This window comes from Aphelocoma coerulescens, chromosome 5 (genome assembly GCF_041296385.1).
Source record: "Aphelocoma coerulescens isolate FSJ_1873_10779 chromosome 5, UR_Acoe_1.0, whole genome shotgun sequence".
Classification (NCBI taxonomy): Eukaryota; Metazoa; Chordata; class Aves; order Passeriformes; family Corvidae; genus Aphelocoma; species Aphelocoma coerulescens.
In genome coordinates this window covers 56,723,865-56,747,399 of record NC_091019.1, presented here as the reverse complement: position 1 = coordinate 56,747,399, position 23,535 = coordinate 56,723,865, and the positions used below count along the sequence as shown (strand labels likewise).

The 23,535-nt window shown below is 40.3% G+C and overlaps 1 long non-coding RNA gene across 1 annotated transcript in view; it reads right to left on the bottom strand.

The window, feature by feature from the left end:
- The window catches only part of LOC138111849 (uncharacterized), a 41,198-nt gene extending 17,907 nt beyond the window's left edge, over positions 1-23,291 (bottom strand). Inside the window, exon 1 of the long non-coding RNA XR_011151478.1 lies at positions 23,185-23,291. This is a non-coding gene — a long non-coding RNA (uncharacterized lncRNA). The remainder of the gene's footprint in view (positions 1-23,184) is intronic.
- Between the last annotated feature and the right edge of the window lie 244 nt (positions 23,292-23,535).

Here is a 23,535-nt window from a genome sequence, read left to right as displayed (position 1 = left end):
CTCAGTCAAGTGAGTTTGCATTCTGAATTTGCCATTCCTGTTAATGGAGCCAATTTTGTTTATTTTTAGGGATTCCAGAAATTCATGCAACCATTTTCCAAGAATGGCTGTTGACAGCAGACTGATAGTAGTATTGAATCATTTTTGCTGGTTGTAACAAGGATTTCTATTCCTGAAGAGGTATCCATTGAAAGGCAGAGTACGTGCAGTTAGACTGTGATGGGCATGTATGGTGTTGATGATGTGAAGAGGACAGAGGGGCCTTTAAAAGAAAACCAGCCAGACCACAGAGAGAAGGGGATTCAAGGTAGGGCACCATGGACTTGGCAAAGGAGATGAATATTTTGTCCCTGCAAAGGAAACTTTCTAAAAATGCCTCACTGTTGGCTCTGCTCCACTGACATTAGTGAAGCTGGAAGACATAGTAATAGCCTAAAAGATCAAAAGCATGAGTGGGAGTTCTCTGCTGTGCCATACTGGTGGAGCTGGAGACTGGCTCAAAACAGTGGGGAATCCTTAGTGAACATCCCTACTATGGACAGGACCCCATGGAGCTTTGAGGAGTTAAATCTGCAGGAAATAAAAGGAGGGTGAGGGAGTGCTAGAGATGCAGTGCAGACCATTCCTAACAGGAGTAAAACTGAACACAGCTCAAAATATGATATACGGAATATAATTGAAAAATATGTTTTTTGAATGAACAATAACCTTTAAATCCTTTAGTGTGTGTTCTCTGAGCTGTAGAATGTTCTGATTGTCAAGGCAATTAGCTTTTAAAAATAGTTATTTTTTTAGATTTTAATTACATGCTGCATTTTGCCTTTGTTATTAGATGAGGTCAGTAAGGTTACTGAAGTAATTATTGCGCTCTGCTTGGCACTGGTTAAAGCATAACTGGAGTAACTGCATTCAATTCTGTATGAAAAAACATGGACAAATTGAAGAATTTAGAGTGGAAGAAAGATGGTAAGAAGTCTGGCATTCAGATCTAAGAGGAAAGGTTAAGATAACTTGGCACCTTTAGCCTAAAGGCAAAAGTAGAGTGTGGGGAACATAACAACGGGAGACATAAAGGAATGTTATAAAGAGGACAAGGATCAATTATTCTCATTAGTCAACAAAGATGGGACAAATAGTAATTGGCTGAAGCAGAAGGGAAGTTTTAGGTTAAATATTAGACAAAACTGTAGAAGAACTGTTCAGCAGTTGGACAAGCTGCCAAGAGCTGTTGGACAATCACTGTTGTTGGAGTTATTCGAGGCCAGACACCCATCTGCAGGAACAGTTATAGAATAATTAGATCAATCCTGCCACAGACAGAAGGGTAGGCAAGGGGTCTTTCTGGCCTCAGTGACCAAGATTTTGTTATGGATCTACTTTTTCAGGATTCATGCCCACCCTCTGTTTTGTAAACTATGGTGTCTGCTACAGCCTCCACTAAAACCAAGAAGGAGAGCAAAAATTTAAAGCTGCTCTTCACAGGGTCAGAAAACATGTGAAACATAAAATTATCCCCTGATCTGTGGCCATGCATTTCTTTTTATGGCTTCTTAGAATGAGACTTCCTCTCCTCTGGGTGTCTCTCCTTTTTCCCTTTGAAAATATGAGCTCTGGGAGTATAAAGTAGCAACCAAAACAGAGCAAAATGGCTTTGGACTTATTCATTGCTATTCACTACTTTATGACAGCTTTTAGAAGTTGAATTGTAAATAATGTCTGCGTTTTATTGACAATATGCTTCTCATCTTCCCTACTACTTATATGGAAGAAACCAATCATGCCAAGTGCAGACTCTGCCTTCGTGGTGTCAGCAGATCCCTTCCCATGGATCTGTTGAGATGCTGAAAACAAAGCAAACCAGGAGTAACTCTACAAAAATTTGCTGTGCTATACGATATTTGCCAGCTGGATTGGATCCAAAGATTGGCCTGGACAGGTTCTTCTTCCAACTGCATAGTGAATGTCAAGGCATGGCTCCAAATACTGGTCACTGTGTTTGCAAGCAGAGCAGATCATTTTTAGAGGTCCATCACACTGTTTTCAGCACATCCGAGATTGGAATCTGGCTGCATGATGGACAAAAAATGAGATGGCTTACGTGTGCTCTGAAAGGCACTGCAGAGATGATACAAAGGGCAGTGAGCTAATTTGTATTGCTGAGAGTGGTCTTAAAATGGTAATTACATATGCAATTATAAACCATGAGCCCAGCTTGTTTATTTTTCCCCTCTAGTGCTAATGAAAAACAAAGTAGTCTTAGTGTTTTGTGAGATCCTGGTGCAATGCAAGCAATCATTTGGCTGGCTAACTGGGAGGCAGAGGCACAGTAGGACACTGGTTGTGTTAAAAAAAAATTTAGGAAAGGAAAGAAAAAAAAAGTAATGAGTAAAGAGAGACAGTGACAAAGATTTTAAATCCCCAGAATAATGGCAAAGTTGTACTTATTTGCTAAGCCTCATAACACTGAGCAACCCCTAGTGTCTGGAATGCCTTGGCTGGCTGTGCTCTGTCCACTTCTAGCTGGTAATGTTATCTCAGGGATACAGGGATATGTCTGCAGTGGAGATTACCTCTCTGCTGAGTCAGGAGACCAGAAAATGGTCACAGAGCAGGAGATGCTATTGCAATGTGATGCACCACCCAATGTGCAAAGTGAGCAAGCCCATGACCGGAACCATGGGATGCCTTCACTAAGCTCCATTGCTCTTTTTTTATTCCACAGTCCTATTTCCTGTGGCACAAAGCAAAAGGTGCTGAGGTCCTTTGAGGGGGATGGGTAGGAGGGCTACCCTGTGACTTGGGAACACTGAGAAATCTAAGCAGGCAAAACTCCCCCTGGGGAACTGGCAATGGGTCTGTGTGATGGCTGGTTACTTCCAGCCAAGAGGCAGGAAGGGCTGATGGTCTTGCAATTTGCTCCCTTGTACGCCCAGGGGCTCAATGTGGAGCCATGGCAGTCTCATCTCCAGACTTCACTCCTCCTCACTCCGAGGATTCCCAGATCATCTTCTGCAAAGTGTATAAAGGGACAGGGAAGATGTTTCACGCAGGCCTGGTTTTCTGCCTTAGTAGTTTTGAAAGAGGCGATTTCATAGCATTAGGTCGGTATTTATTTTCTAAAAGCAGACTGTGCGCTTAATGAAAAACTAATATTTAACATTCATTTAAAATAAGCAGACAATGGCCTTTGAATTTAGTTATCCTTGGAAAATATTGTTGATCTATATACATGTCTATATACAGGTCATGCATCTAACAGGGGAGGAATGAACCTTTTTCTTCTGTAACATCTATTAATGAGTCTACGTGCAAAACTTCATCCAATGGTTTTTGGAACTATAAACCCTTCCTTTCTTGGCTTAGTTCTTCAGGCTTTGCTAACCCACTTTTTTTTTGATGCTGTGTCATCCTGGACTAATTCACATGTGAATGTGAGGGGGAAGTGTACCTTCACCACCCCCTCAATGCTGAACTGAAGCAGCCTGGAGGGCCAAGGGGCCAGGCATTTCTACCTACAAAAGCAGCTGATTGTCTTAGTGTGGAAGGCAACACAGTCCTAACACCACCGGGACGTAATAACTCAGAGCTGCTTGGTGTGGCCATCCCTTTTGTGCTTGTGGGTCTCCTTGCAGGCTAGAACCACTTTGTAACCTCGGGCACCCTCGAGACCCAACCCCCTCACGTTTAATTCACTGGGGAACTTGTGACATAACAGTATTAAGCCTCTGCCTGCTCTGGCTTTTTCTGTGAAGGGAGTGTTTTAAAAAAGATTTCTGCTACAAAGTTGAAAGACTAGAGGAAGAAAATCTGACATGACTTAAGGGTAGCACAAACGAGTCATAGGAAACTCACTCTAGAGATATCTCCAGAGACTAGTCAAGACAAAAGTTACAGCACAAGCATTTGGAAGGGGGCCACTGCAAACAATTTGTCCTCATTCCAGTTGAGCAACTGTAAGCAGGGACATTTTCAACACAGGCCATTTAGGGACAGAAGGAAAGATTGGATGGCACTAAAAGAAACTACACAAATACGTGGTGATAGGATGACTCGGCCACCCGCCACACATACTCTGCTGCTTCGTTTTTCTTTCTCCTATCATCCCGACATCTGAAAAGGTTCCACCCCAACACAGCAGCACGGCACTGCAGAGACCAGCATAAATTAACTCCAGGTGACAAAACCACCTTCCTCATCTGGCCTCCGTTTGCAAGGAAGGAGGACAGAGGTCATATGTATGTCAGGAGCTGAGGACAATGGGGTGAAAAAGGAGCTGAGGACAATGGGGTAAAAAAGGATTTTGCTTGTCTAAGTGAGCAATATAACAAACATAGGGAGAAAAATGCTTTTCTCTGTATTTTTCTCCCTGAGTTTTTGGGTTTAAAGGACTGCAGTCATCCTGTTTTTTGAGGAAATACTTGAATACCGTTATTCCAATTCCTTTAATCCTTCTCTTCCCCCTCATTTACAAGCTGTTCCTGCTCTACTATTTTCCTCAGCATGCCAAGGCACCATACCTTTCTGTGGAAAGTTTCTGCCACCCTCTCTGATTTTGTATTCATGCTGCATAAATAAGAACAAGACCTCCCTCCAGCACCTTGGCATGAGGTGGAGAGTTAGGTGGGAGGACGGTGCGTGATAGAAACATTATGTAAGCAAGGTTTGAATGTCTGTAGCCCTAGATCTAAACAGCCGTTATCCACAGATATTTTAAAACTGCTTCTTTTTTCTTTTTCTTCCCTTCTGAGCATCACATCACAATACAGTTTCATTCAGTGAAGAGCTGGCATTCAGGGGCTGGATGGCTTAGCTGGCCCAGATGGGGTGCCTTTCATCTGTAGGTCATTTCTTTGAATTCTGCCCACATTTTTGGCTACTAGGAGTTCTTCTCTTCTGATGGCAGTGCAGCAGCATATGCAAAATTGCAAGGAAGTCTCTGATCCTAGACACCATGTCTAGATCATAAAAGCTACCATAACAATGAGTCTAAATGGCACCCCTCTTGGCAGCTGAGGCAGAAGCCAAGCAATAAAAGGGCTATGGAGAATGGGCTACTGTCTAGCATCTATAAGCTAAGAGTGAGGAACACTAGTGAGGGAGTGTGAGAAAGTATGCACAGCCCATGAAGGCTCTTTTGGGTGAAGAAAGAGGATTTCAGTCTCCTAGGCTGAAAGGCCAACACCTTTCAATAGCAGATGAATCATTTACAAATGTGAGAACAAAACCATTGTTAGTCCTCGTGCCTTTAACAATGCTGCTTCCTGTTGGCATCTTTTGCTTACTAATAACACAGTCCCACGATTTGTATCTTCACAGTGCTGCACGAGCACTAACTAATTAATCCTTTTTCACCCCTTTGAGGCAAGTGATTTTTTACTTTTAATGGTCTGTAGTGGAGACATCTAGTTTAAAAAAGATTGCAGATATGTTTATAAAGGTTACATTATGCTGACTACACAGTGTATGCTAACATTACGATTTATGCTTTTGATACAGCTATTCCAGTTCAGGTAGGTTACACCCAGTTATATGTTTTGCTGAACTGAGGTCTTAATTAAAATAAATGAGTACTAAATCTTGGAAAAAAACCCAAAACAGGTCAGAGTAGACCAGGGTTGCAGTGTAATGATACGAAACAAACAAACAGCCCCTCCTTTCTGCCCCCCAAACAAATCAACTCCCCTTCACTGGAATAATCTCTGGCTGTCTGACCTTATTTATTCAGATGCTGACATGAATCATCATCTGAGCAAGTACTCCCTCCTACACCTGCAGTACTTGGGGTTATAGTTCTCCTTGGTTTTCTGCAGCAATAAGAGCTCAGTGTTACTTGGAGCTGTCTCCATCTGGCAGGCCATGAAGTCCACAAAAGCACAGAGGTCTTTCTGTAAAAAATGGAGACAGCCCAGATTGCTTTCCATTTACACAACATCTCAAGAGGACTCTGGACTTCTCTCTTTTGCAGTTACAGTCAAGTGTGCAGTCTTTTTCTCTCCTATCTACTTTTTCTGTGATGACCTCTTCTTGGGGTAAAGAACTGCGTGGGTGAGTTTGGGGGGAGGGGTTGTTCTTCTCTGGAAAGCCAAATTGCAGGATGCAGCACATCTTGAGCTTGGCAGCCTTTCACGCTTCCCCAAGAGGCAGCTGAAGGGCCCAAGTAGGGGTAAGACGTTATCAGCTCATTTCTACCCTGCCAGAGCATATCTTTACACACAGAGAGTGACACACTGCATGCACCACAGTTGACCTTCGTGGGCCAAAGGAGATCCTTTGCTGGCAGCTCAGGGAATATCTTGTGTCATCTGAACACTGTTACAAGGCTGAGTACTTAACGAACGAGTAGCTCTGCAGTGTTAGCCATAAAGTGTGCACAAAAGTGAAGGCAGTAGTTAAACATTATGTTATCTGCCAGTCATTCATTGTTTGGAGAGAATATCCCAAGAGCATGGCTGCGCATTGGTGTCATAAAGATCTATATGTTGCTGTTGAAATGATGTCATTTGTCACCATCTGGGATTATACCACTAGCAGTATATGAGTGTATTCAGCTCCATGTTTCAGCCATATGGAAAAAGTGTAATATAGTGAGAAATTCAATCCTTTAATGGAATACAGAGCACCCTCCAGAATGTTTTCCTTAGTTTTATTTCTTTGCAACGCAGGCTTAATAACCACTGATGTAGCATTTAAATTGGAAGAGATGCGACATCTAGATAAACTAGGAGATCTGCTGATACCAACTGCCTTCTGATAGGAAAATCCCCTGCTGTTTCAGTGGAAAAACCCACCAGGCTTACTAGAGCCAGAGGAAGGGTATGGCACAGCTGTGGCATGCATTAACCTCTTTTGACTTTTGTCTCTGTAGACAACCCGAAGGGCTCCCTTATCACAACAGAAATACTCTCAAGTAATTATCACTCTGGAAATTGTCACCCCTTTTGTGCACTGAACAGGCAAAATTCTAAAAAATTCTAAAAGTATAAAAAAATTGTGATTTGTGATAAAATCCTGTTGGTGCACAAGAAAGCAGGAGTCCTTGTCTCCTTCCCTATCACCTAACCCTCTTTATAGACTACATTTGTCTTAGAGTATTCATGTTGATATGACCTCACTACTTGTAGAAGACTAGGTTGGCCTTTGCAAATCCATCTGCAGTTGTAACACATCAAAATGGTCATAATTATGAACTCAAAAGCAAAAATGTTTTATTCTGTAGTCTTTCCTGGTGGTGCCAGGCCAACTTCCCCATAGCTGAATAGAGTATATGGAACCGGATGCTATGGTGTTAAGGATTTGGAGTAATGGTAAAGCTGGAAGGAGTTCCTGTGAGAAATTAGCTCCATTGATTGGGAAGCAATGATGTCTGGACCAAACCCTGCTTCTGGCTGAGTGTTGTCAGGAGTATCTGAAGGAATTTGGTGTAATTCTGAGCTTGACATCTCCAAAAAGGCTGTTACTGAGATGTACCTGGCATGGCATCATAGTCTAATGCCAGGAAAATGGAAATAATCCCTGAAAGAGATGGTGGGGTTTTCTGAGGCCAGGAGCAAATAATACATGTTGCTGTCTGGGAAAGGTACAAATAGCTGCAGCTTAGTGCAAAAAAACTACATTATGGCTATATCTGGCTTAAGTGCTACATAGCTCTGTGGGCTGTTAACAGATGTTGCCAGAGCAACATGTTATGACAAGCTGTGTTGTATTTCTGAACCCAGTAATGTTACTGGCACCACCTCCTCCATCTGCCAGTGAATGGGAGTTACCTTTGGTTGAGATAAGTTCACAGCCCATCCCAAACAAATACCCTTGAAGCTCCATATGTGGGTCTAATGAGGCTCTGAGCTAAGTTCAGTGTGTGTGACAAGTAGTCCTCTGATAGGCAAATTTTCCTTATTGCTGTACAGGTCCACAGAGCTTGTCAGGATAATTTAATGGCTACATTTTTAGAGGTAGACCAGGGGAGCATTTGGCAGTGGGGAGGAAGTACAGATTGGCAGAAAATGGGCAAAGGGAATGGAAGGAGGCAGATGAGCTCTGCAATAAAGTAGTCATGTGGCAGTCCCATGCCTACATCTATATTCTCAATCAAACAAAGAAGGGATCTGTACCCAGGTAGGTAGATAATTTGCAATGCAATTGAATTTGGTTGGGTAGACCCCTTTGTGTCTCATTTGTTGCAGAAAAGTTTAAACTCATTGCAATTAGTTTCAGGAAATTTTTTTAGAAAACTCACAGTTTTTTTTAAAATCAATCCATTTATAGCTGTGTTAGCCAGGTTATTTTCTCACCTTATGAAAACCCTGCAAATAAGCTCTTTGGGAAAGTGTATGAATCGTGCAGTACACGATATCTCAGCAATTCACCCTAGTAGAGGATGAGCTTTTCACACAGTGAAACAGATAAATCAATAGCAATGATGTAGGGAGGTAGTAAAGTCTGTGGGAAAAAAATACTTAGCATTCTGTAAGTCAGAATTCTATATTGTGTTGCTTAGTTTCTTTTCTTTCCTACTGATACAAAAGAGGGAACCAATGCAGAAGATTACCTCAAAGAAGATTCACTCCTTATTGACCCTTCCTAGTGAGTAGCCAGAAGTGAGGAAAAATGAACAAAGGCTCCTTCCAAGGGACAGCAGTGGTAATGGGTGCAGCTCATGACAGCCATCACTGACCCATCTTTTTTTGGTATGTGTGAGTCAAAGCAAAGAGTGATTGTGATGTAGTTCTTCAGTTTTTGGTTTCTTGACAGAAAAATAACACCGAAAAGACAAAAAAAGTGATAAAATAGGCAAATCCTCAAACACTTTTATTGTCTGATTGATTCTTTTCTCCCAAGCACAGTCTGCTCAGTAGCAAGATGGTAACTTGTCATTTGTTAAAAGCAGCAGTTTGCTGGACCTGGAGACAGAAATGCTTTGAATGAGAGGAAACAGACATTTTAATAATTTTGTAAAAACTGGGCATTTAGTCACTCTGCAGATGGGATATGCTAAAAATAACTGTGTTACATGGTCTGTGATCAGGAGCCATGCTGGTCATGGCTGGCCAAAGCCAACAAGGAATGGTGTGGGCCACCACTACCAAGAGAAAAGGCTGATGCAGACCACAGCTGGCTTATTCCAAAAAGCAAATAGCCTTGAGGATCTGATCTACAAAAGTGCTGAAGTAAATGGGACTTGTGGTTCCTCAACACTTCCATGGGTCAGGCTGCTCTGTCCTCGTTATCCATGCTGCTGCTAAATCCTATGAAGCCTGCCACTCCTTTTCACGCAGATAAGCTATCATGTGGGAGTATCCCAACTCCCTCCACCCTGCCAAGTCCTGCAGTCCTTCACCAAATGAAAGCCCCTAAAATACAGCACTGGTATTCATTTTTGGTAGCCTAACATCTGCAGATGCCTGATTTTACTAATCCTGCCTGTGACTAGCTCAGGCAGGCTGGCTGATGCATTTGCAGAAAGATGGAGCTCACATGTGCAAGATCAGGAAAACAGCCAAACCCTCAACAGACCTATGAAGTAAAAAAAGCAGGTTTCTGGGATTTGGACATGTCATGTCTGCCATCTAGTAACTAGTCAGGGCTTGTTCCATGTAGAAAATGAAGAGTAAATTATCCAGTACCACATCAAAGGGGAATAAATTTACTGGGGCTTTTGACAAATGAGAAAAAGACATTAAATGGTATTTTAAATGAGGTTCTTGGGAAAAAATATAATTAATAATTAAAATAAAAATATGTGAATTCCTAAACTTGTTTTGTTTGACTGTAAAAACGTTGTATATGCTAAACTAATAGACAGGAATACAAATGATGAAGTGTTACTGCTATAATGGAGTTGAAAACTCTGGGTCCCACTCTCAAGTACAATGAGGTTGTTAGCATGAGGTCCTGTTGGCATGCGATGTGATCTGGTAAAAGTTTGACCAGTGAACTAGAAGCCAGGACATCATAAATTGTGTGCCATTTTGTTCTTTGATTGATTGAGTAAGGAACAAATTGGCACAAAGAACCACTTTCAGTCTCAATTTACCCATTTGTAAATGAAGATGTATATCACAGTGATGTTATCAGACAGACTTAATTATTGTTGTCTAATTAAAACTTCTCGGGTGTAAGGTATTATAGAAAAATGCAAAGTTATTGTTCCTAATCTAAAGTACATGCAAGATGTTCAGAATTCGTAATCTTCTGCATTTGTATTTCATGGGTAACTTTAGCTGTGAACAATGTTTTCCTTTATACGCACACGCATGTTCTGTTGAAAAATAACATTCTCTTTGCTTTCTAACAAAGTTTTCTGTAGTGTGGCTTGGCATCCAAAAATAAGGCTGCAGTTCTGCTGAACATTGATTTAGTTTAAGTCTTCAATTTACTTAATTTTTCTGAGCCATGTAAGATGCTGACTTGCAGATAGTTACAAAATAGCTAAAATACTGCTTAAAGATGTAATGCTGGTGGACAGTTTATTCATTATGTAAAAGACCCCTTAACTTTATAAGCCAGAGTTGCTCATTATGAGTGTTGATTTTCTGCACAGGAACTATTAATCTTTAGTTTTTTGTACATAAAAGAGGATGCTAACAGCTATAGAAGTACAAGTGTTTGCTGTGCATAAGGGGAAGAATGAGTTAAGGGTCTCCTGATGAACATGCTACTGGTTTGGAAATACTGTGGCTGTTTTGCTAGGACATGATACTGGGTTTCTGTAAAAAGATGTAAGGGGCTGTTTGGTGATACTCTCAGTGTCTCTCTGACTTCAGAATGTAGAATAGGGAATAGTGAATGTTGAATAGGGAAGGGCATGGCTCTGTCAGCCTCAGAATCCTGCTCAAAGGTTGGTGTTTGGTTCTTGGTGTTAGAACAGTGCTCCCTGACTTACTGTCAGATGGGCTCTTGTATGGTCACCTGTAGCCTTACTGTGTGTCCTGCTGCGACTCACAGCAGGATGTTACAAGGGCTGTGATCTCCTCTGGGCAATCTGGGGACTTGTGGTCGCACCCTGCAATTGGGGGCAGGGTCTTGGTGAGCAATAAGGGGGACATGGCAGGGCAGTGCACAGAGCACATCACTGTGTTGTAGTGGGGAATGTGACATGGCTAAGAAGGAGTGGAGCTGAATGCTGGACCTAGAAATTTGCATTTTCACTGCAGGTTGAATAACATATGTGAGTTTAACTGCATTAAAACTGAATACCTTGCACTGAATATGGAAAATTAGGAGCCAATGTCAGAAGCAGCCAATGCCTCTCTGCTGGGGGAAGCTCTGTTTATCAGGGAGATAGGACAAGTGTCAAAAAGAGAGCATATCTCCAGGGTATTCACTGCAATCTGTCTGTCAGCTCTTTGGCCAGCCAAACTGGCTCAGAGCAGCCCTGTGCCTTGGCCTGGCTTTCACTGAGACAAGTTGGTGTCACAGTAAAATCCAAGTATCTGATCTCCCCTGTGGCTTCCTTTGGGGTGGCCCCAGTGAGTCACTTTTTCTCTGGTCTCAAACCCTTTTTTTTCCTGAGCAAAGGTACCACAGACTGTGACAGAAGGGCTGCTGCAGTCCCTATTGGGGCTCAGCCCTCCACAAGCACAGCAGGCTGGGGTGGTCCTTGACTCAGATGGATGGTGCTGGGGGCAGGTGACACCTTCCCTTTCACTGCTTGGAGAGACCCTTTTCAGGTCTAACTCTCCACTCACTAACTTTAGTCTTATGTAAAGAAATTACTTTAGTGAGGTTGCCTCCTGATTTATGTCAGTGGGAGCAAACAGAGTATCAGCCCTTGAGCCTTTTGCTGAACGAAGTATTTTACACTATTTCTGGACATTATCATGTGCTGGTTGTGCAACAGATAAGAATAATGTTTGGTAAGTCATTAGTACTTCAGTTTAATTTGTGCTAAAATAATCAGCTACATCCCATTTAGTTTCTAAAGCCTCCTCATTATTGCTGCAAACATCAGACCCATGACCTGCTTTTCACTCTGTGAGAGAAGGGTAAGTGAATTTAATGTGATCTCTGCATTACAAAAAGTCTGCTGCTGCTCCCTTGAAATCAAGTGGTGCCCTATCATTGACTTCAGTGAAGGTAGGATCAGGTCCAAATTTCAAACACTTAATTTTCCAGCAGAAGAGAGTCAGGCTTAAATTGCTGCACTTCTTTGGCAAATAATGAATGGGACCTCATTATCTCTATTGGGACGTGACTTTACAGACGATTACATGCTGAAAGTATGCCACTGATAGACCGGCTCTGTCCTGAACTGTGAAACTTGCACGGAGAATCAGACTGCTAACTTTCAAGACACTTCATTCATTCTCATATCATGAATGGTTTTGTCAATGAATGGGACTACTGACCTTGATGATCTAGTATTGGCATTTCCTGCTAGGTACAAGCATAGTGATGCTATGACTACTGAGCAGTATTCCCACATTCTTTTAAGATGAAAAGTCATCCAAAGCAGCATTTACCAGAATTTCTCTCCTTGTAAGGTATTATTGTGGCATTTTTAATTTCTAAAGAGTTTGATATCTCTTAACAGTATACAGATTAAGAATCAAAGGAGTTTCTCCACAAGTTTTATATGGAAAATCTTGGTCTGAGTTTCTGAACATGCATTTGTTAAAATGTTGTAAATCAAGAAGCGACAAAATGAATTTGATTAACTTTATCCTTATTGCATATTAGAGGTGAAATGCAAATAGGACAGGAATAGAAAGGTTTTGATCATGTTTGATCTATTTGCTCCTGCCACATATTCCCTGACCTCTACTTTTTAGAAGCGTTATGGGGCTAAAATCAGTAGTTCATGTCTGCTTCTTGAGAGTGTCTGTAATGGGTGCTGTGTAGAAAGTGTGTTGAGAGTGCGTAAGAGACTTAATGATTTATGAATTTATTCCCACAAAACATTTCTGAGTCAGAGAAACACTGTTATTGCTGTTCTGCACATGGGTAAATTGAGGGGTGGAAAGCTTAAGTAGCACGCACAAGATCACCCAGCAAGTCTAGAGAAAATAGGCTGGAACCAGAATGTTTCTTTTCTATTTTCATGTTCTGTAAGTGTTAGATCATCTTTCTTCCATGATTAGCTGCTATTCTGGCACGAACTCAGGACCATTATGATAGAGCTATTTTTCATACAATGGGATGAGACTGCCATGGCTTTAATTACAAGCATGTGTTCACTCCTTTATGGCATTTGGATTGTTATGTAAGGTGATGTGTAAAATTAATGAATTTTAAATTAGGAGTTTACATTACAAACCCTTTGGGGCAGGGAAAATTTGCTTCCTCCCTGTTCGTACAGCACTTATTAACTTGGAGTCCTAGTTAATGACTGGACCTTGGAACTGGTACACCAGTGCAAGAATAAAAATAATTATCAGATTGTTTTTATTCAAGAAGAAAATGTTTTACGTAAATAAGGAGGAAATCTCACCTTCAGAAATTTGCAGAAAAGTTCTTAATTCTGACTGAACATACTTTTCACAGAATTCACAACTGGGATGGGACACATACTCGTAAACTTGAGTTTAGGGGTAGAAGCATCCTAAACACGTCCCGCAACATATGTTTCTAAATTTTGTAAATTTAACCCAACCCTTTTGGAGAACAATGTGATGATTTCAGAAATGAATAAATGATGATACATTTATAGCTTCTTTTCAAAGAAAAGAAAGGTAGCCAATCCTTATGACTAATAGCTATTATTTAAAGTACAATCTGAGACACTTGTAAAATTTCAGCCAGGGTCTTGGCATGAATTGGTGCCCAAGAAAAGGATATCTATATTGGGAATCAGCTGCTCTTACGCAATCTTTTTGATGATTTGGAACCACTTAAAAACAAGGAGTTGATGATATAATACATTCTTTGGATTTGGAGATGTTCCTCCTATTCCTGCTTTGAATTAAGAGAATATATTGGTGGTTTTGTTAAATGTCTCTTAAGTCAAAATTGTATGTCTTTCTTTATCATGCATTTCAAGCCAGATCCAGCTCTTACTGTAAAAAGACACATGCAGGTGTGGAGAGCTTTCAGCTGCCCTAACCACTGCAGTGGATTTGAAGCTATGGTCTGTAGACCACCAAAGGTCTGGGGAGAGTCTGCTGGAGGTTTGTAGAAGACCTGGCTCATCAGATAGGATTGACTTCTTTTTTGTTTGTTTGTTTGTGATTTGTTTTTTCTTTTTTCTTCCCAACAGTTTAATGGTGCTAAAAGTAGCTAAAAATGCATTAAATATTTCCTAGCTAGCACTTTCAAATGTTAACAGTTTTGCTTGCCTCAGGGCTGTTATTCAGCGACCAAAACCAGAAGGTTTCTGTGTGATCAGAAAGCAGGGGTGAGTCTCAATGACAAAACTTAGGAAGATGCTGCCTGTAGTCTGAAACTCTTAAGGAATCTCTAGCCTATTTCCTGCTTAAAACCTGTTGGTAAATGCAAGCATCTGACTTCACTAAGAATCTGAGGTGTATTTATATCATTGTGAGAATGCAGAGAGGGCTCTAGTGAATTGTAATGATATTTTCTGATATGATACTCTCAGTACAAGATATTTGGAGGACTTGCTGCTGTTCATATGCTCTAGAGCAGCTAATGATCACCAAATAATAAAATAAAGATATGATATATTATTTCATCACCTAATAGAACATACAATCTATATATTTAATCTGAAAAGTTTATAAAGGATACAAGATTACAAGTGGCAGTCATTGAAGTAGAATATATACTGTGCATTTGATTAATAGTTATAAAAACACAATGAGTCAAAAGCCTAGGCTACATTTTTCTCCTTTGTAACTCCATTCAATGTGTGCCTGAGGTGGCACAGAAATAAGCCTCAGTAAAATTTAGCCACCCATAGGTGTGGCATTTCTAGATCTGGTGTTCAGCTCTTGAAGGCGCTATTTTCCCACTAAATCTAGAAGGCAGAAGACTGTTTCACTTGTATTTTTCTGCAACCAGAGAGCTGGACATAGCAGGGAAAAGCATGGTTTATCAAAATAGTTTTTGCTATGCAATATGTTTATAAATCAGAGATTTCACAATGCTACTTATACAGAGTTTATGAAGGCAATTGTCCCTCTATTACAACTGAGACTACTGAAAGGATTTGTCACTGAAATTCTTGAGGGGAGAATAATCCTTGGCCATTTTTGGACTGATGCAACACAAAATTAAAAAAGAAAATAAAATGTAGCTGAACCCTGTGCAAAGAAATAGGCACAAAGAGGGGAATCCACTCTGGGTGACTTGTCTAAAAGAAGAAATTGATTTCAACAGCCATAGTACATCAATCGTGAATTGCTGAAACAATTAATTAAAGCCATTACTTGGGAATCAATAGAAAAGAAACTGTATCCATTTGCTCAATCCAGCAATTTAAATTTCTCAGGGTGCCATGAATAAACTGTGAAATGTATCTTTAAAATAAAGTTTTTAATTAGAACTGGCAGTTCTGAACCTGCTGTTGGCAGGAGCCAACCTACTGAAAAAGAGCCCGATGCAATAGACTGTAAAGTGTGTTTGCTTAATGCTTTAGCATTTAACAATTAGAAAAGAAATAAAAAAAAGAACTATCAACCTTTAATATTTTAAGTTCTGTTTCAGCATCAACATTAGAAGATTTTTTTTCTATATAGTTAAAGCAGTTTGGAATCTTCAACTGTCATTTTTTTACAATAGGTAAAAATGTGCCAAATAGGTGCCAAATACAGATGGTTTCCTGAAGGATGAAACCTGTTTTACAGGAACACACGCGAAAAAAGAAAAAGTAAAAATGAGTAAAAGGAAAAAAACACTTGCTATAGCAGATTCAGCAGTTTAAGTGCCACCCCACAGTCCACAGCTGGACTGCTGGTGCAGGTAATCCTTCATTGTTTGTGACCTGATTCAAGCACTCAGCCAAGAACATGCTGAATTACACTTTGCTTAAATTGCATTGTCTCTATCAGGACTTAAAAATGTGCTTAAAGTTCAATGTCTGAATTTTAAATAGGGTTTTTGTATGACACCTGCTTGGCAGAAATTACTCAGTTATTTTCAAATATGCTTCTCTGCTTGTTCCCCAGAATAGGTGGTGCTAACGTTTTTAAAAATCCCATCCTAGACTGAGTAAAATAGGAGAATTTGATGTTTTGGTGAACATTCATGGTGAGGAAATAAAAGCTTATGATAAGAGGCAAAAGGGTAGGTGAATAAAAGGGCACAGTGTCCCATGCCACCTGTCTGCTCATTCTTTTGAAAAGTCCATCTGTGCTTCCCTTTCACCTTCGGTTTAGGGGCCTTGGGGGCTTCTGTATTCCTCTTCTTTCATGTTGCTCTGACTGTGATGCCTTTTAGAAAAATCCATTTTTTCTGTAGTTCAAGCCCAGTAACCCTTGTTGCTGACCTCACCAGCCATGTGCTCAATGTGAGCATGACTCACAGTAACGATGAGGAATCCTTATTCTCTCTAATTTGGCTTTCCCAAGGAAGAAAGGGGGAGTGGAGGTGGGGGGGAGTGGGTGGTGGTGGTGAGGGGATGGGGGAGATTCTGGTATTTCCCAACTCACTTGCTGGAAGTGTTGTGTCAGTTACAATAATTTGGTCTAGCACATAAATCCTTAGGCTGACTTGAGATTCCCAGCACACCCCTTGTAGTCTAATTGAGGAATTGCTTTTCTGTCAGTCACATACTGTGGTGGAAATGCAAGAATGTGAGAAACAATAGGAGCAGGCTTGTATTGAGTCAAAACAGATAAAGCCAATTGCTTGTTGGACTGAAAGTAAGTTGGTTAGAAACCCATTGCTGCTGCTGGTGCCTGTGCAGAAGGTACTTGCCCAGTGTGGGAGCACGGGGGATGGACAGGCAAACCAGCAAGAATGCCATGAACCTTTTTTTTATGAAAGAGGAAGGATAAGGGCATCAAAATAACACAGTATGCTAGAGCCTGCAAGGCAAGGAGAGCACTCTCCAGATTGATCTGGAGGTAAAAGTCAGCTGGAGTAAAATAAGCCCATGAACAGGTTGGGTGTGAAGTGAGTGGTGCCTGGACTGTGCGGGAGAGAGGGATCTGTGCTGGGATCCGGGATCTGGCTGGCTGCTCCCAGGCTGCCAATGTTCTGGATCAGTTCAAGATGGCTGCCCAAGGGAGCACGTGGCAGGCTGCTTTTCCCTCTGGAGGCTTTTGTTTGTTATTCCTTTTCTGGTGATTTCCTCTAATCTGAAGAACAAGATGTCCTTAATGAAAACAGATGTTTTGGTCCCTCGCATACGGAAAAAAAATTCCCCTTAAATAGAAAAAGCCCAAAGAATGCTGAAACCAGTGATGGGTTTCCATAAACCTCTTCATCAGTGCCCTGACCTGGTTGCTCATTTGCACCTGACACGTTGTGGAAGCCGTTGATGCAAAGGTCCGTGGTGAGACCTGGGTGTAGGAGTGAGTGAGCTGTGTGCCTCTGTAAAGTGTAAACACCACACTGAGCTGGCTCACAGCTTTCCTCATCCATGGTCTCCCACTGTGAGATCCTGGTCAATGGCAGCTTTTGTCATTGGCTCCAGTGTAACTCGGAATTGGTCCCAGCATTTAATTTAAAGCACAGCACACAAAACACCAAAATCATAACATCCCTGCTACATTTATAGAGCTGCATAAGCCACCGATTAACAAATGGATGAGATAGTGAACTTTGCTTTACCATCTGTCTTTAATTACATAAAATAACTTGAAGCAATTAACAAGAAAGAAACACTGTGACACAAATAAATAAATCCTATTGATAGAAACAGATGAGGGAATACTTGAATATATGGATGAAAGTCACCAAAGCTGCATAATCTGAACTCAATAATATGACAAGTAGTATCTAAAAGATTCACACTGACATTGCCAATTATTTTTGAAAAAGAATAGTTACCTGTGGAGATGCAGAGAAACAAAAGGAAAGCTTTGTGTGTGTGAGTACAAAAGACAATGTGTGGTCTATCCAACAGTCTAAGATTTGTCTTTCATAGATAAGAGAAATTAATATCAACAGAAAAATATACAAAGCATGAGGTTTCATAACTATGGACCTACAATGAGTCACATAAGTCTGCGTGCTTATAAGTGTTTAGGCACCAGTTGGGATTAGGCTTTTTAACACTTTCCAGGGTTTAAGTTCTGCGTCCATTTTTTCAGCATTCAAATACACTTGTTTGCCTCCTCTGTTTAAGCATTTAACAAAAATGAGTGCTGTACGATAGATATTGAGTAACTGCTGAGTGGATTAAGAACTAATTGATAGGTGTCAAAAAGCAGCTGTCAGCTCTGAAGAAAAACTCTGGAAAGAGAGTTTGCAGAAATGGGTGTTACGCTTGGCAGGCCACGGAACTGTCCTTAATGGTTGAGAGACAAATACATCCCTAGTTAAACAATGCTTAGTAAATTAGGGAGGAAATTAAAATTGGTGGAATGATAAATAAATTCTGAAGATGGAGCAGCACATATTCAGTAAGCAGGACCTCTGCAGAAAAAATGAATTTTAAATCATGCACAAACGGTTTCTGTATTGATGCAATAGAAATCATATCCCAAGGGTGGTGCTTGAAAAGTCCATGGTATCATTGTGGGAAAGCAACTGGACACAGGATTCAATCTGATGGTGTGGAAAAGGGATAATGTCCTCTTTGAACAAGTTAGCAGGGATATATGAGTTGACTTACATGGCTGGGGTATGTTGCAGCACAGTGGGTGCTAGAAATCTGAAAAAGGGTGGGAGAAAAAGCATTCGAACCACTTGCAGATTGGAAAGTATGTTTTGTTTCCCTTACCAAAACGAGATGACTGGATTACAGTGTATAATTACCTTCACAACAAGAAAAGAAGTGTCTTACATCAGATGAATATATTACAAGAATCAGTGGGTGGAAATGTAAGCCAAGTAAATTTAAGCAAGCGTTAAGGCTTGGATTTGTAGCAGTAAGTGTGATGAACTGCTGAAACAAACTGCCCAAGAAAGCAATTGTGTACATATCAAAATTGAATCCCTTTCTGGAAAACACATGTCAGCCAAGCAGAAATTTTTGGGCTCTGTATATAGGGAATGGGGTAATGCCTGTGACTGAGAAGGTTATACAGGATAGTTAATGGTCATTTCTGACCTCAAAGGTAATAAATCAAGGACAATGTCTTTAATATTTTAGGCCAAGTTCTGTTTATTTCTTACAGCTAAGTCATGCAACTAATCCCAAGGAAACTGAGGCAAACAGCATCAGGAACAGCAAGTAGTATGGTCTAGTAAAAAGTAAAACTTATTATATATGCCTTTCATGCTAGTATGCAGCATATAAATTCTGTATATTACAGATTCGGGAACCAAGGCTGTAGGCTATGGTCAGGATGCTCCAAGTTGGCACTCAGCAAGCAAGGCAGTATGATAAGTGAGTGAACAGTATGATAAGTGAGTGAACAGAGAGATACACAACATGGTAGGAATGTGGGTGAGTGCATATATGGAACACTGAATATGTCTGATACTGCTTCAGGTATTCATGTTGAGAGAAAGAACTTCAATTGTTTTGGCGGGGAACACTGCTGTGTAGACTAAAATGGGAGAAAGAATGTAAACAAGAGCAACGATCGATTCTTGTAGCTTGTGGAAATGTCTTGTGGGTCATGTCAGGGACTTTTGACAGACATTGTTCTATTTAATATCTCCATGGTAATCTCAAAGTAGAGGGAAACAGCAAAACAGTGAAATGTGTTGATGATACTAAACCAGAAAAGAATGCAAACAGAGGACAGCAGATAAATTATATCAAAGGAATGGGAGATATTAGAAAGCTGAGCACAAAATCACCCAAACAATTCAGAAAAAAAAAAAAAAAAAAAAGGGGGAAACAAACCCAGGACTTATTGGAATGTACATATACTGGCCATCAGTATTTCTGATAGAGTTTCAAGGTATAGTGGAGAGAAGACCAGAGAGATGAAGACCAGAGGGGGAGAGAGATGAATTTGCAGTTATGAAAGCTGTGCATGTACAGATATATACTATGAAGAAGGGAGGTAAGAGTGCCTGTGTAAAAGATCTGTGCTAGTACATTCAACTCTGTTCAATATTGCCACCACTGACTGACTAGAAGGAGTTGGAAGAAATCCCACAACGATTCAACGGCTGGAAAAAACACTTGGGGGAAAGACTCAGGCTCAAACCAAACATCTCATTAAGCATAAACTTAACTTAAACTGTATGAGCTGTGCTGCAGATTTACAGCTCCCTTTACAGCCCTGCTAGGTGGCTTTAACAAAGGAACTACATATCAGATTAAATGGTGAACATGTTAAAGCACTTCATTAGCCTGGAGCAGGAGGGGTTTGGTTAGATCTGTCAGGAAATATGACCAAAGTCCGTGAGCCCTTGGCCACCAAGAGGTGCATATTGGCTTCATCAAAATCAGCAGGCAGTCATTTATTACCATAGGGCTGGGCTTCTGCATTCTTAGGCATGGAACAAAGGTCTGCAAAGTCTTAAACCAGACAACATTATATAACAGAGGGAGGATGGCAGTGAAATCATGCCTTTTGGATGTACTTTTTCTTAAGGTAAAAATTGGAAGGCTGTCAGATGGTCTTTCAAGTGGAGATCATATTGCTGGAGGTTTTAGCATAGGTTTGAATAGAGCACCAGAGAATGTATGTCTTTACATTGCAAGGCTAGGAGTTCTTCCCTATCCCAAGAATTCCTATAGTTGACACAGAACCTTCACAATTCAAGGTGGGAGGAACAGTTCCCTTCTGAGCTCTGAAATCGTCTCTGTGACTGTTCATAAAACAGTTCCTGTGAGGCTGAACTCCTGATGCTGGTTTTCAAACCAAAGAAAATTAATCTTTAAAGAATAGGGCTGTGGAATGCTGAACTAGGATCACAGATACGGTGGGAATATCTCTTCTGTGTAACCATTTATTGTGCTTATAACTCAGAATTATCTGAAGTAGAGAGCAGTTTGTTCTCTAAGAATGGTATTTTGGGGGAGAGAGCAGTTTGTTCTCTAAGAATGGTATTTTGGGGGAGTTAGTACTCAGTTCTTTAGGGAGGTCGAGATGAATACCCATCTCTTTAGACTCTTAATCGTTGGCACAGACTGAGAAGGGTTTTTTTTGGAACTTTTACTCAGAAATAGTAGGGAAAAACTCTCTTCTGGAAAAATTAACACTTCAGGGTTTTTCTTAAATAATTATTCTAGACTTATAATACTGTAAGTATCACATGATTTTATAGATAGTATTAGCAAATCACTGCATATTTAATTTCATCATTCAGAAATAAATTAATGAAGAAAGTGTTGACTTTGGTAGGGATTTAGTCTTGGAAAATTAGCAGGCACTTTTCTGGGCTTTACTAGTCAATACCCACAAGAATTTAATAAAACCCTTTCATAGATTATGAAATAAATAACAGGGAAAGACCAAGTGAGTGATGATTAGGGCAGAGTTTCCCTTTACAAATCTTGACTGAACAAATTTTTCAAAGTTGGGTTTCTCACCATAGGATTGAAGTCAGGATATAGGGTTAAATTATTCACATGAGTATCTACAGATCTTTCTTCTTTTTCTTCTTTCTCATTAACCTCTACAGTATAGTTTTATGTTGCACTGCTTTATTAATTCCCTAGTGCTTTTCCTCTCCCAACAGGATGTCTCTATAAGATCTTTACTTGCCAAACTTGCAACCTACTGCTCTTTTCATGCATTTACTTAGTTCTAACATTCAGCACTCAGTCTCCTTTGGATATTGAGTTGCTACAGCAGTTGTTAAATATTTTATGTGTAGTACAATACAAAAGCTACCAAAAGAGGGCAACATATGAGCCAACAATAAGAAATGCAGCCTGACAAGTTTACGGTTGTGTATTTGTGACACCCTCCCCCCCTTTCTTTTTGATAGAGAAAGAAATTTTAGCAGAGCTGGTCAGTAAACAGAATTTCCATCCTATGGGAAATTCCAGCACTTGGGGAAAAAGAGAAGGTGGTGAAGTTTTCAGGGACTGAAAATTCCAAGAAAATATATTTGGCATGGTGGAAGTGTTCCATAAGTGTCAAATCATTCTCACACCAGAAAGCCCAAAAGTTATAATGATATTAAAATATTCAATTTAGTAGGAGAAATGTTAAATATATGAATGCTATATAAAGTTCAATACAAGATTAAACAAAACAAGGAACTACTTATATGTTTTCACTTTATGGAAAACAAGAATTTAAATATAATTTACTGTAAATAATATTTTAATTTGTCTCCATTAAAAATGTTGTCAAAATAAGTATGCTCTCAAAAAAGAAAGCTGATTAAGATGAAGTTGTATTTCCTTGAAGAATGTTTCCTCTGAACATGGTTTAATTATATTTTCTCTCCATGAAATGCCTGAGAGAATTTCAAAATACTCTTAATAACCCTGCAAGAGACTAAGGTAAATTGGCTGCATCCCAGAACTGTCCCCAGTGCTCTGTTTGTGAAGTGAGACAACACCAAGTGCCCAAACACCAGGCATGTGAGTTCTGGAGCTCCTATACCCTGGAAAACACTGGATGTGCACTCATTGGCAAACAGTTTATTATAAACAAAAGGTTTTTTAAACCATTCAATAGCACTCCAAGGAATTAGACAATCTTGAACACACGCGAGCATGGCAATGGGTACAATAAGCAAATATAATCTACCTCACTTAGGGTAAACATTTGGCTACAAATGTATTGAGAGCTCTTTAATTCTTTGTACACTTCTGTGATGAGAACCAGAGGAAAGGCAGTGGCAATGCAAGGACTGGAGGGTGAATTTTTTCTTCTCTTATCAGCTGCCCAGATAGGCTAGCTGCCAGTCAAATTAAAAACCTCACTGGAGGAAATGAATGAAGACCTGTAGGTGTAGAAATCGGCTGTTTATACAGCTGCCTCAGGTTTTGCTAATGATCAACGAAAATCAGCCATATCTTCATGGAGATGTACAAAATTCCGTGGCAGTGTCCAGGAGGTTGATTACAGAATTCAGGGCATCCTCAGGTTTATTTTTTTTCCCTTTGTTTTTTTAATCTCCCTTTCAAAGCAAACTTCTGCTTTCTGCCTGCTTCTATTATGGCTTAGAATGCTGGAAAGTATCTGGGAAGGAGAGAGGGGCAGATCTATGATCTACTTGGATGGCAATGAAATATTTAGAAAGTTTGGAAGTACTCACCCATTCTGAAGACAGGATGTTCTGCTTGCAGGAGCAACACCTTATCTTCTCTCATTTATCCGTGTCCTGCTTTTGCGTCTGTATTTCTGTGGATTCCAAAAGAAAAGATTTATTTTTCCTAGTCAGAAACAAGCCGAGGTTTCTGTCCAGAGGGTTTCTGTACTGTCTGATCTATCTCATGAACAACGACTTCACATCGTTCACCTGATGAAGGGCTGCAGAATCACAGGGTATCAGATGAGATGTACAGTATAGGAATGACAGCAGTGCACACTGTCTGTGCGGCTGGATCGAGTGTATTGACTCTAATCACAACGTTTTCAGACAGCCCCTGTATTCTGGATATGCAGG